This window comes from Propithecus coquereli, unplaced genomic scaffold, assembly GCF_000956105.1.
Source record: "Propithecus coquereli isolate 6110/MARCELLA unplaced genomic scaffold, Pcoq_1.0 Scaffold423, whole genome shotgun sequence".
NCBI classification, from domain to species: Eukaryota; Metazoa; Chordata; class Mammalia; order Primates; family Indriidae; genus Propithecus; species Propithecus coquereli.
In genome coordinates, this window is record NW_012149986.1 from 3058662 (window position 1) to 3073458 (window position 14797).

The 14797-nt window shown below is 39.9% G+C and overlaps 1 protein-coding gene across 1 annotated transcript in view; it reads right to left on the reverse strand.

Moving 5' to 3' along the window:
• Positions 1-14797, reverse strand: part of AUH (AU RNA binding protein/enoyl-CoA hydratase) — a 187223-nt gene that overhangs the window by 105692 nt on the left and 66734 nt on the right. The window lies entirely within an intron of this gene.

Sequence of the window (14797 nt, forward strand, 5' to 3'; positions counted from 1 at the left end):
AATACTTACACCTAACATAATCTTTAATGGTCAATTATTGAAAGCTTTCTCCCCGAGATCAAGAAAGAGACAAAGATGCTCCCTGTCAGTTTTACAGACTGTAACAGACGTACTAGTGAGTGTGACAAGACTAATTTAAAACTTGCAAGGGAAGGACAGGGTCAAGATGGACGACCAGACACAGGTGGTACGTGCCTCCTCCACAGAGAAGGACCAGGGCAGTCAGCAGAGTCTCACATTTCAAACAGTCACTTAGGAGAGAAAACTAGAGAATACTAGGATTCGCTAGGGAAGCGACAGGAAGCACCAAAAGTAAGGAGAGGGTTCAGGGCAACTTGCCCAGCCAGGTGCTGGCTAACCCTTGGGAGAAGCTCCTGGACACAGGGAAACAGGAACAGAGAAGCTCCCAGGGCTCCACTCCCTGAGAGGAGCTTTTACGATCTTGGCTACAAGAGAAACCCCGCCTCCCCGCCCCCAAACCCAATGCAAGACCCATGCAGGTCTTGGGCCTAACCAGGGAGCTGCGTGGAGACTGCACAGAGACATCGTTCCAGTAAGGAAACTCACACTGAATCCCACAGGCATGCATGCCCAGAGAAGCTGGAGGCGGGCGTCACTCTGAGAGCCTAGACACTGCAGGCACAGCAGCGGACACTGCGCAGCTCCAAGGAGGGAGACGGGAGCCCAGGCTCTGCCACACACCCCTGGGAAGTTCCCCATTGCCCTGATGTGGGCTACTCACTAAGACGTGAACAGACAGCATTTTCCACAGTTTCTCGTTCATGCTGACTGCCTGGGTGGGGCCCAAAGCGTCTATGCACCATTTTGAGAGTCTGACACTGGGCTGTGACCTGCCCCCAGGTTGAATTTTGGCTTAACACAGCTGTAGCCCCCACCTGGCTGGGGAAAGGCAGAGAAAACAGGCTTTCCAGCACACTTCTGGGATGGTGCCCACCATCTTGCAGCTGGTTACCATGGGACCGAACCTCGAGCAAACTGCACTACCCAGTTTCTTGCCAGCACAGCCAGCCTCTCTGGTCATGGGCCAAAGGCACCATTTTGGGAGTCTGAAGCCAGGCAGTGCCCCAGCCTTCGGGCTAAATTCAGGCTGACACAGCCTTGCCCAGCTGAGGAGGGACAGGAGAGCCCCAGCTCTCCTACGCACACCTAGGACAATTCCCGCTGCCTCGCTACGGGTTTCTGCGGTAACCCAGTTATGAGCAGAGAGCACCTTACATATGCAGTGAGCCTAGAAGGGACCCTATCCTTTCTGGTCACAGGCCCAAGGTGCCACGTTGGGGGTTTAAAGTCAGGCAGTGCCCGGCACTCAAAATGAATATGGACTGACGCAACTGCAACTCCACCCAACTGGGGACAGGGGAGCCCCAGCTCTCCTACCTAGTCCTAGAAGAATTCCACTGCCCTGCCGAAAGCTGCAGCAAGACCGAGATGCAGGCGGACAGCACTCCATCCGGCATCTTGCCTATGCTGTTTGCCTGGAAGAGGCCCCACCCTCTCTGGTCACAGGCCCAAGGGGCCATTTTGGGACTTTAAAGATGGGCAGCCCAGGAAGGGACATGGAGATAGGGACCTTCCCTCTTCTAACCACCAAATTGCAGACGTAGCCACGTCTGCTCCAAAGCATGACCTTGTAGTGCAGGTGAGCTGTGGGGTAGCCAGTTCCAGGCTTGCAGTGGGGACACCCCCAACAGTACCCTGCTCATCACACCCGGGTTCTGCACGGTGGGTGCGGCTCACTTCCCTCCCTTCACAAACAGGCAGTGTTTCTGCAGCTATCCCAACCCACGAGTCCTAGCCCCTGGGATTCTCTCACTAGATCCACAGCCAACGCTCCCTAGCACCCACTAAGTCTGCAGTAGCATTAGGGAACCATTAGGTCCCAGGGAAACTATGGGTCTCCCAGAGCATGGGCATTCAGGGAGGGCTGATTCCAGCTGCATGCCAAAGGACTGCTTAGGACAAAGGGGACCAGGGCACCAGCTCCTCACCATTCAGAGCCTTCTTCTCCTCCACTCCACTCTCCACTACTGCCAAGGCAGCCATGGCTCTTTCTGCTTGGGACTGGGAAGGACTCCACTGGGGATGAATAACCCAGGGCACTTGGGAGCAGCTTCCCCACCTCTGACAAAGCATTTATCACACTCCAGATTACACAGAGCTTAGAGCTCACTCTTTTCCCTCTAAAAAGTTGCAGCAAATGCTTTCATGATCTCCCAAGGACGATAGCTATCACTTGCCCACAAGGAGGGTGGACCTAGCAGTCCTCTCCCTGAGCTGCCTGTCTCTGCAGGGAGGAATGCCCAGAGCCCCTGGAGGCAGGTCCCTTGTACAACCACACCTCCATGCCAGAGCATTTCAGCCACAGCCATTCCCAGTCTGGTAGCCCTTCACACAGTGGGTTGAGCTGCCTCCACCACTTTAGCTGCAGCTGGGTCGGAGTGGCAGCTGGGAATCTGGACACTTTTGTGCCCCTCAAAGGATAGAGACCACTGTTACTGCCAAGAGAGAGAGGTGTGAGCAGCTGTGCATCCCACACCTGCATGTCTCTGCTAATCTCGCCAAGAAGGGCACACCTCATCTGTTGCAGGGCTCATAGCACATTTGCCCCTTTCCTGCCTGAGCATTCTTCTGGAGAAGATCACCCCAACCCTCACTATCACAGCCAGCCCCAGAATACAGGGAGGCTTGAATGCAAGGTTGCCAGCCCGGTGTCAGTCTGGTCCCCCCAGAACTCAAAGACATCATCCAGGGGCCTAGGCACTGGGGATTACCTAACCTTCTCCATCACCACTGGCATCTGAACACTCTCCCAGGGGTCTGAGGTCAAACCGACCCAAATTACCAGCCACACCACAGTGGGTACCTACCTGCATGAGCCAAAAGGCAGCTTACCTCTCCCTCTCTACACTGAGTAGAAGAGCTCCCGGCAGAAGAGAACAGGTGAACCACAAAGCTACCTGTTCTGAGGTGAAGGAAGAGGTTCCAGATGAGAAGGAACCAGCATAAGAACTCTGGAAATATGAGAAAGCAGGCTCTTTCAACACCCTCAAAGGATCACACCAGTTCTCTGGCAATGGTCTCCCACCACAAGGAAATTATTGAAATGTTAGATATGGAATTCAAAATATAGATTGCAAGTAAGCTCAATGGGATCTATGAGAAAATTGAAAACCAACACAAAGAAACCAAAAAAGTAATTCTGGACATGAATGAAAAATTTCCTAAATGAATAAATATTTTAAAAAATAATATTAATAACAAAACTTTAAAGAGTCATTTAGGGAATTTCAAAATACAGTGGAAAGCTTTACCAACAGACTAAACCAAGCAAAAGAAAGAATTTCAGAGCATGATGACAAGCCTTTAGAATTAACCCAGTCAAAAATAAAGAAAAAATTGACAAGAGAAATGAACAAAGTCTCCAAGAAAAATGTAGGATTATATAAAATGCCCAAGCATAAGAATCATAGGTATCCCTGACGGAGAAGAAGAAAAAGCAAAAATTACGGAAAACCTATTTGTGGGAATAATAGTAGAAAACTTCCTTGGTCTTGCTAGCGACTTAGACATCCAGATACAAGAAGGCCAACGAACTCCTCGAAGATTCACTGCAAATAAGACATCACCAAGGTACATAGTCATCAATCTGGCCAAAGTCAAAGTGAAGTCAAAAATCATACAAGCTGCAAGACAATAGCATCAACTAACTTACAAAGGAAAACCTGTCAGACTAACAGCCAACATCTCAGCAGAAATCTTACAAGCCAAAAGGGATGGATGGGAGTACCATCTTTGGTCTTCTTAAACAAAATAATTATAAGTCAAGAATTTTATATTGTGTAAAACTAAGTTTCATAAATGAAAGAGAAATAAAATATTTCCCAGACAAGCAAACACTAGGGGAATTTGTCATCACTAGACCCGCAAGAAATGCTCAAAAGTGCTCTAAACACCAAAAAGATCTGTGTAAGAAGATTTGCATGTGAAAACTCACTGAAACACAAGGGAGTAAACAAAGCAATTAGGTAATAATCAACACGATGACTGGAACAGTATCTCACTTAACAGTATTAACACTGAATGTAAATGGTTTAAATGCCCCACTTAAAAGATACAGATTGACAGATTGGATAAAAAACAACCCATACATCGGCTGTCACCAAGAAGCCCATTTAACTCTTAAGTGTCATGTAGACTCAAGGTAAAGGGGTGAAAAAAATATTCCAAGCAAATGAAACCCAAAGCAAGCAGAAGTAGCTACTCTTATATCAGATAAAACAGACTTTAAATTAACAACAGTAAAAAAAAAAACAAAAATGGACAAAGATGGTCATAATATAATGATACAGGGATAAATCCCTCAAGATACAATAATCCTAAATATATATGCACCAAACACTGGAGCTCCCAGATTCATGAAACAAATACTACTAAACCTAAGAAATGAAATAATCAGCAAGATAATAATAGTGGGGGACTACAACACTCCACTGACAGAACTGAACAGATCATCGAAGCAGAAAATCAACAAAGAAAAACTGGACTTAAACAGGACTCGAGAACAAGTGGACCTAACATTTGGGGGAGACATTTACAGGACATTCTCCTCCAAAACTGCAGAACATACATTTTTCTTATCAGCACATGGAACATTTTCCAAGATAGATCATATCTTAGGCCACTCAACAAGTCTCAGAAAATTTCAAAAAAATCAAAATCAGACCATGTATCTTCTCAGACCACAGTGGAATAAAAGTAGAAATCAATTCCATGAGGAACTCTCAAAACTACACAAATACATAGACATTAATCCACCTGCCACTAAACAATCTTTCAGTCAACAACAAAATCAAGATGGAAATCAAATTTTTTAATTGAATCACCATGGTAGCACAAGCTACCAAAATCTCTGGGATACAAGCAATGAAAAAGGGGATTTCACAGCACGAAATGCCTACATCAAAAAGACAGAAAGGTCACAAATTAACAACCTAATGTCACACCTCAAGAAACTAGAAAAATAAGACTCCAAGCCAAAGCTAGCAGAAGAAATAACACATATCAGAGCAAAACTAAACAAAATTGAAACCAAAGAAATACAAAAGATCAATGAAAAATAAGTTGGTTCTTTGAAAAGACAAAACCAACAGACTATTAGCTAGATTAAACAAGAAAAGAAGAGAGAGGATTCAAATAAGCTCAATCAGAAATAAAAAAAGAAAATCCTTCATTGGAAGGGCAAAAAAAAGAAAAGAGAAAGGAAACATTACAACTGATACCACAGAAAAACAAGAGATGATCCCAAGACTATTATGAACACACCATTATGCACACAAACTAGAAAATCTAGAGGAAATGGATAAATTTTTAGAAACACACAAGCTCCCAAGCTTGAATCAGGAAGGAATAAAAATCCTGAACAGGACACTAATGAGTAGCAAGACTGAATCGGTAATTAAAAATCTCCCAACAAGAAAAGCCTAGGACCAGATGGATTCACAGCTGAATTTGACCACACCTACATAACAACTCATACCTATCCTACTGGACCTATTCCATAGCATGGAGAAGTAGGGAATCTTCCCTAAGTCATTCTATGAAGCCAGTATCCATAGATGAAAAAATCCTCAACAAAACATAAGCAAACTGAACCCAGTAGAACATTAAGAAAATAGTTCACCATGATCAAGTGGGATTCAACACAGGATGCAAGGATGATTTGACATACATAAATCCATAAATGTGATTCGCCACATAAACAGAATTAAAACCAAAAACCGTATGATCATCTCAATAGATACAGAAAACGTATTAAATAAAATCCAGCATCCTTTCATGATAAAAAACCTTAACAAACTAGGCACAAAAGAAACATACCTCAAAATAATACAAGCCACATATGACAAAGCCACAACCATCATCCTGAATGGGGAAAAGTTGAAAGCATTCCCCCTAAGAAATGGAACAAGACAAGGATGCCCACTTTTACCATTTCTGTTCAACATAGTAGTAGAAGTCCTAGCCAGAGGAATCAGATGAGAGAAAGAAATAAAGGACACCAAAACTTGAAAAGAGGAGGTCAAACTATCCCTGTTTGTCAATGCTATGATCTTATATTTAGAAAATCCTGACGAGTCCTCCAAAAGACTCTTAGAATTGAGAAATAAATTCAGAAAAGTCTCAGGTTACAAAATTAATGGACACGAATCAGTAGCATTTCTGTACACTAATAACAGCCAAGTTGAGAATCAAATCAAAAACACAATACCATTTATAATAGCTACAAAATAAATAAATAAATATAATACCTAGGAATATACTTAACAAAGGAAGAATGATCTCTACAAGGAGAACTACATAACACTGATGAAAGCAACCACTCAACTTCAAATTATACAAGGCTATAGTAACCAAAATAGCATGCTATTGGTATAAAACTAGACTCACAGATCAATGGAATAGAATAGAGAACCCAGAAATAAAACCATACACCTACAACCAACTGATCTGCAACAAAGCAGATAAAAACATACATGGGGGAAAAGATCCCCTGTTCAATAAATGGCGCTGGGAAAATCAGAGAGCCATATGCAGAAGAATGAACCTGGATCCCTATCTCTCACCATACACAAAAAATAACTCAAGATGGATTAAAGACTTAAATCTAAAGACCTGATACCACAAAAATTCTGGAAGAAAACTTAGGAAAAACTCTTCTGGAAATTGGCCAAGACAAAGAATTTATGACTAAGATGCCAAAAGCAAATACAGCAACAACAAAAATCAATGGGTCTTAATTAAAATAGAAAGTTTCTGCACAACAAAAGAAATAATAAATAGACAACCTACAGAATGGTTAAAAATATTCACAAACTATACATCTGACAAAGGACTAATATCCAGAATCTATAAGGAACTCAAACAAATCACCAAGGAAAAAAACAAAATAACCCCATTAAAAAGTGGGAAAAAGACATGAACAGACATTTTTCAAAAGAAGATATGCAAATGGCCAACAAACATATGAAAAGTACTCAACATCACTAATCAGGGAAATGAAAATTAAAACCACAATGACATATCACCTAACCCCTGTCAAAATGGCCATTACTAAAAAGTCAAGAAATAGATGTTGGCGTGGATGCAGTAAAAAGGAAATGCTTATACACTTGTTGGTGGGAATGTAAATTAGTACAACCTCTATAGAAAACAGTATGGAGATTGCTCAAAGAACTAAAAGTAGGCCTACCATTCAATCCAGCAATCTCACTACTAGCAAAAGTAGACCTACCATTCAATCCAGCAATCTCACACTCATCTACCCAAAGGAAGAGAGGTCATTATATCAAAAAGACACATGCACTTTTGTGTTTATTGCAGGACATTTCACGATTGCAAAGACATGGAATCAACCTAAGTGTCCATCAACTGGTGAGTGGATAAAGAAAATGTGGTATCTGAATACTACTCAGCCACAAAAAAAGAATGAAATCATGGCTTTCACAGCAACCTGGGTGGAAGCGGAAGCCATAATCCTAAGTGAAATATCTCAGGAATGGAAAAACAAACACTGCATGTACTCACTTGTAAGTGGGAGCTAAACAATGGATATACATGGTCATACAAAGTGGTATAATGTACTTCAGAGACTCAGAAGAGGAAAGGGTGGGAGGGGGCTGAGGGATCACAAATTACCTAGCAAGTACAATGTATACTATTCAGGTGATGGGTACAATAAAAGTCCTGACTTCACCATCATATAATTCATCCATGTAACAAAAAACAACTTGTACCCCTAAATCTATTGAAATTAAAAAAAAAAAAAAAAAGGCTGGAGTCGTGGCTCATTCCTGTAATCCTAGCACTTTGGGAGGCCCAGGCAGGAGGATCATTTGAGCTCAGGAGTTCCACACTAGCCTGAGCAAGAGCGAAACCCCATCTCTACCAAAAACAGAAAAATTAGCTGGGAGCACACTTGCAGTCCCCATTACTCGGGAGGCTGAAGCAGGAGATTGCTTGAGCCCAGGAGTTTGGGGTTGCAGTGAGCTATGATGGTACCACTGCATTCTACCTGGGGCGACCAAGTGAGATTCTGTCTCAAAAAATAAAATAAAATAACTTTTAAAAATTAAAAAAAAAAATCAGGATTGGAAGGTAAAAAAATAAAAGTGTAATTACTAGCAGATGACTTAACTGCACAAGAACAACAGCCAAAAGTATTTAGAAGCCATGAAAATAAGTAAATTTAGTAAGGTTACCGGATACAAGTTCAAAATTTAAAATCAACTATATTTCTATACATTAGCAAAAGAAATTTGAATGTGAAATTTTCAAAAGATACCATTTATAATGACATTCAAAAATTCAGAAGCCACGGAATAAATCTAATAAAAGATGTATAAGACCTTGACACAAAAACTGTAAAACCTTACTGAAATAAAGAAGTCCTAAATAAATGGAAGACTATATTAAGTTCATGTGTTAGAAGACTCTATCCTAAAAGATGTAAATTCTCTTCAAATTCATAGATTAAATGTTGTTCCAACCAAAATCCCAGTGCTTTCTGGAAAGGGACAGGATGGAAATGCAAAGTACCAATAACAGTCAAGAAACTCTTGAGGAAGAAAAAGTTGAAGGGTTTATATTCAAATAGGATGTATTTTAAAGATACAGTAATTAAGAAAATGTGGTACTGGCTCAAAAATGGAGAAATAGACTAATGGCCCAGAACAGTAAGTCCAGAAAAGACCCACTTGATTTATGGCAAAGGTGGCACTGCAAAGGTGATGAACAGATGGACTTTCCGATAAAATGGGAGGAACAATTGAATATTCATATGGCAAAAAACAATTCTTAACCCTCCTTACTTCATATCATATGCACACCAGGAAAAAAAAAAATCAATTCATTGTGGAATATAGGCCTAAATGAAAAAGGTAAAATTAACAATCAACTTCTAAATGAAAAGATCCAAAAATATTTAAGACTTTTCATACAGGCAAAGATTTTTAAAAGAAAACACTTCACTGCATTAAAATTAAAAACTTGTGTTCATCAAAAGACATCATTAAGAGTGAAAATGCAAGTCAGTGGTAGAAGAAATCTGAATAAATGTGTCCTGCACATATAAAGAACAACAAACTGGTAAGAAAAAGATAAATAACCCAACTATAAAATACTGGCAAAAGATTGAAACAGGCACTTCACAGAAGAGAACATGCAAATGGCTAATAAGCAGATGAAAAGGCATACAACATGACAAATTATCAAGGAAACACAAATTAAAACTACTTGTTTTATAAGCACAACACAGCTAAAGTGTCGGTGAAGGTATAGAAAGACAGGAACTCTGACTAAGGGCTCTGGGAGTAAAACTATTGCACTTTGGAAACCAATTCCATTCCAAATACACACACCCAAGAGAAATGCATGATATGTGCACTAAAAGACATGTACAGGCATAGTCATAGCAGCATTATTCCTCACAGCCATGCTGACAACACCCCCAAACAACCATCAAACAGAAGAATGGATAAACTGTGAAATATTCCCACAAGGAACACATTTGTACTCCTCCTACATGAACAGAACAGCCTGAAGGCCATAAATACATTGAGAGGAAGAAGGTAGCCTTAAAAGAGTACAGCCTGCATAATTCCAGTTACACAGAGTTTGAAAATAGGCAACATTAGTATTTGGTGATGAAAGTCAGAATACCTGCCAACGTCTTTTGGGTGGGAGATGGTTAGTTATAAGGAAGGTATGTGAGGGCTGATTGTGGTACGCTGGTAATGTTCATTTCTTAATTTAGGTGGTGGCTGTACAGGTGATTTCATTTTGCAGAAATTACAGAATTATACACATTTGTGCAGTTTTCTGGATGTACATTATAATTCAATAAAAAAATTATGTAAAAGAAAATATTCTTGATTCTGTATGCCCTACCTCCTCCAGCTACCAATTTCCTCCTTTTCAAAGCCAAACTACTCAAAAGACCTGCCCTCCCATGCTCTCCTCCTACACTCTGTCTCCAAGCAAGGGAGACAAAAATAGAATAAAAATTAAAATAATACCTACATAGAAAGGGACAAATGTTTTGAAGGAAGAGTGTACAGAGTGCAGAGAGGAAGAAGGGTGGGGACTGTGTCACGATACCAGTCTCATCAAGAGTGTGTAGGCTTTGTGCAGTGGCAGCGTCATAGCCACTGAGGTTTATCTGAGGCATGATTAATGTTAAGAGAAAGTACAGTAAGAGTAAACAAGACTTCACATGTTCCTTGTATTTTATATGTTCTGATAATTTAATATTTGGTTCTGAGTCATTTTAAATGAATTTTGTATCTCCTCTGTTACATATTTGTAATGACCTGTATTGTTCTTGCAGTACCTACTCTATTGCAAACTCTTCAACTAAATATGCAGTTGGAAATGTAACACACTGAGTGACAATGCATGGAGTTATTATTTAACAATTTTACAAAAATATATATTTTATTTAAATATCACCCTTTATAATGGCCCTCTCCTAAAATTTCTCAGCTTATTTTAAATACTTCTTTTAAATATTCTTTAGAATTAGTGTGTATTAAATTTCTACATATTTATGTTTGCGGACTAGTCCAATGGATTTTAGAGAAGTTACAGGAAACAACACTATTATCTGTTGTGCACTGCATTATGTCTAGCTTCCTTGGACTTCACTAACCAAATGCCAGTAAAGCCCCTTAACCGCCAAAAATGTCCTCTAAAATTCCACTAGGCTCCCTAATGAGTGTTAACAACCCCCTTCATATCCAATGCTTTAAGCCAGTGGTCTTCAACCTTTATTCCCATTACTGCTAAAAGGAATTTTTAAAATGATGTCCTCCTTTGAAACATTTTTATGCTGACATCTAAAAATTTTCATCATAGGTTTAAGTTTCAAAGATTGCAGTGCACTGTAAAAACTGGCATTTTAAAATAAAACTGAGACATCATTTTCAATGAATCCAGTGGAACCCATATACCATAGTGATTTGGTTCTCAAAATCCAGCTATCTAAAACACAAACCCATCCTTAACAATTAAAAATACTACATCATTTCCTTCCTTCATGAATTGGCATTTTTACCGCATTTTCCTGTGTTTTTTTTCCTGACACAACTCATGTTCATGGTTTAAAATCTTCTATGGATCATGACGTCACATTTCTTTGCAACAAAATATGTATGTAAACTGAATTAATATTCATTAAATTCCCTGTAACTATAAAGTGCTTAAGTTTAAAACTTTTCTTCTGGATTGAGTTTTCATTTACAGGTATTATTACCATAGAACTGACTGAAGCATAAATATATTGCAAATCTGATAACTAGTAAATACTAAATGTAAACTTTTATTAGAAATGCATCTCAATGAGATAGATGGGACCCTCTCCCCTCCTTCCATCATCTCATATATCCATGAATGAAGATCATTTATCACTAAAGTGAGGCAGGCTTTATTATCAATTTACTCATGATGAGAAAACTTTTTCATATAAACAAGAAGTTTTACTACAGCATGACTCCTTTAGTGCTCTGTTGAAAAATCACATAGTTCTACAGAAACATTTAACAATTCCCTAACAACTCTACTACATTATCTATAAATTATGTTGAAAGCAAAGAATTAGAAACTGCCAGAATAAGGATCCCAATTAAAATTCTCAACATTAGTATTTTTAAAAGCCTCTTTTTGGGCAACTCAGAGGCTTCTTTCCCTCCCTGGAGCAATAAAGCAAAGATTAGGAATAACTTTCTGTGGTGCAAGAGGCAACTACGAATGGGAAGATGGAGAAGAACCGGAACCTCCAGAACAGCCTGGAGTTTTATGAAAAAGTACCTATGTAAGCTGCATATCAGATAGACCCTTTCAAAACTATCTGTGCACCTTCTGAATGTCTGGAAACATCCCAGCCTGACAGGTCACCATTTGGAGGCACATCCCTCATTGCCAGGTCACAGGGAATGCAGTGGTTCCACCTGCACACACGGCCTCCAGCAGTGTCCTGCTCCACAGGACCTCCCACACGTGGCATCACCAGGCTTACTGTGATGGTTCACTTTGTGTGTCAACTTGACCAGGCCATGGCGTGCTCAGATCAAACATTGCTTCTGGGTATGTTGGTGAGGGTACTTCGGGAAGAGATTAGCAGATATCCTCCTAAAGTCAATGGCCATCATCCATCCAATCCCTCAAGGGCCTGAATAAAACAAAAGGCAAAAGGAGGGGGAATTTGCCCTTTTTCCTGACTCACTGTATGAGCTGGGACATCTCATCTTCTCCTGCCCTTGGACTGGGATTTACATCATTAACTCCCCTGGTTCTCAGGCCTTTGGACACAGATTAAACTATACCACCAGCTTTCCTGGGTCTCCAGTTTGCAGAAATAGATCGTAGGGCTTCTCAGCCTCCATAATTGTGTGAGACAATGTTGCTCTATAGAGATGTCTTCTACAGAGACAGAAACGATTTCAGGAGTTTTGCAGGCCTTTACCCTGAAGGAATATGTGAACGTGTTAGTTCACATATCAAAAGCTGCCTCACCTCAGGAGTGCATCCCACCGATCAGCAGCGCTTCCCATGGCAACGCTGGCTGTCTCAGACCTGTCGGCTTGCACCTGAGCTTCTGTACGAAAAAGCTTGGCATGGGGCCATGGGGTGAGAACTGATCAAAGAGTGCCCACCTGACAGACACCTGCAGCTAAAAGCAATTAGCCTAAGGGACAGTTCCTGCTTCACTCCTGACTACCTGTCTCAATCCACAAAAACTAGATAAAGAAATATAAAGCCACTATATTTCTGTTTAACCTTTCTGCTAAGTGATAATTTTATCTTAGGACTTAGAAGTTTGTCTTAGAAAGATTTTGTAACTGTTTGCTCACGTAGAGTTAACTAAGGGATCTCCAAAAGTTTTTTGGGAGACTTTTAACCTAAAATGAACTACCTGTTATTATGTAAATCTGTTACCCCTGACAACCGATCACCGTACCAATAAACACTGATGCAGGACTTCACTCATAGCCTCACAGCTCACAGGAATGCTGGAGGTCTCCTGACTCCCCCAACTTTATAAAACTATACTTTATAAAAACTGTACTTTCATCTCTGTGTCTTCTTTTATATTCTATTATTTTCCAATTCTATTATTTCCTTATCCCTTGCAACTACCCCTGCCAAAGGGACCTGATTTTTTGCTGGGAGCATAGCTAAAGCCCCACAAGACAATTCCTCATAGTAAATCTCGTATATCCATTGGTTCTGTTTCTCTGAAGAACCCTGACACGCTTATTAGATTTTGTCAACCTAGTGGATGAAAAATGGTAATTTTAAATTGCCTTTTCCTCAATAGTAAAAGATGAAATGCTCCACAAATTTGTGGAGTGGACTACTGTGCAGTGACCAAAGTCATCATTTCTGAATCATTCCAGTTTTTCTATATGTCCTGCCAATTCAAGCACCCTTGTCTATCTTAATCCCACCCCAAACAGGCTTTTATTCTCTCCATTAAAGCCAAGTATCAGGTCAAGATAGCCAATGATTTCCATGCAACTACATTTGCACCTTAACTTATGAGCAGCCCTGGGTGGAGTGTACCTGTAATGTCTCTATCTAAGATCAGGAAAGTGGTCTGTTGTTTCTTGTGCTGCTCTTGGTGGTTGTATCACGGTTACCCTAGCTTATAAAATGAGCAGAGAAAGGGTCTCTCTTTTTCTGTTTTCTCAAAGAATGTATGTAAGATTAGAATTATCTGTTCCACGAATGTTTGGAAAGTCATCGTGGCCACGTGCTTTCTGTGTGGAAAGAGTTTTAACTACTGCTTCAATCTCCGTATGTTCTGGGATTATTAAAGTTTTCTATTTCTTAAGTCAGTTTTGTGGTTAAGTTTTGTTTTACAGTAATTTGTTCATTCCACCTAAAATCCTGACTTTACTAGGCATAAAGCTGTTCTTAGTATTATCTTACCAGTTTAATCTCTGTGGAATTTATACCCATGGTTCCCTTTTTCAATCTGAAGATTGCATATTTGTTCCCTCCCCCTTGATTAATTTTGCCAAAAGTTTGACTATTTGACTTTTCAAAGAATCAGCTCTGGGTTCTTTTTACTACTTAATTGTGTGTTTTCCATGTCATGTTAGTTTATGCTCACTTCCTGTCTTCTACCCTATTTGAATTTATTCTCTAGTTATTTCTGTCACTTAAGTTGGATGCTTAGTTTATTCATTCTGAGTCTTTTTTTCTTTCCTAAAGTACAACCTTAACGGTATTATACAACTTTTAAAGTATTTTTGTTAGCAGTTAGTTTTGAGTATTTTCTAATTTCCACTAAGATTCCTTTGTGGAGCTATAAATTATTTATAAGTTTTCTTAAATTTCCCAACGTAGGGGACTCTTTTTCTAATGACCTTTTTTAAATGACTTCTAACTTAACTGCCTATGGTGACAGAATGTACTCTGATAATAGCAGTCCTTTGAAATCTGTGGAGGTTTTATGGCCTAGCAGATGGTTAATTTTCATAAATATTCCATGAGTGCTTGAAATGAATGCCTAGTCATCAACCACTGTGGATGATGATCCACACAGATACATTATATTAACCCTCAGCAGACCAGAAAAAATAACCAATACACTCTATCTGCTGGGGCCAACAGACTCTTTGGATTTTATTTCATAGATAAAATGTAAATCATTTTACAAGTAATTTAAAGAGAAATAAAAAGACAGCAAAAAACCAAATTTATTAGAAATTTTAAT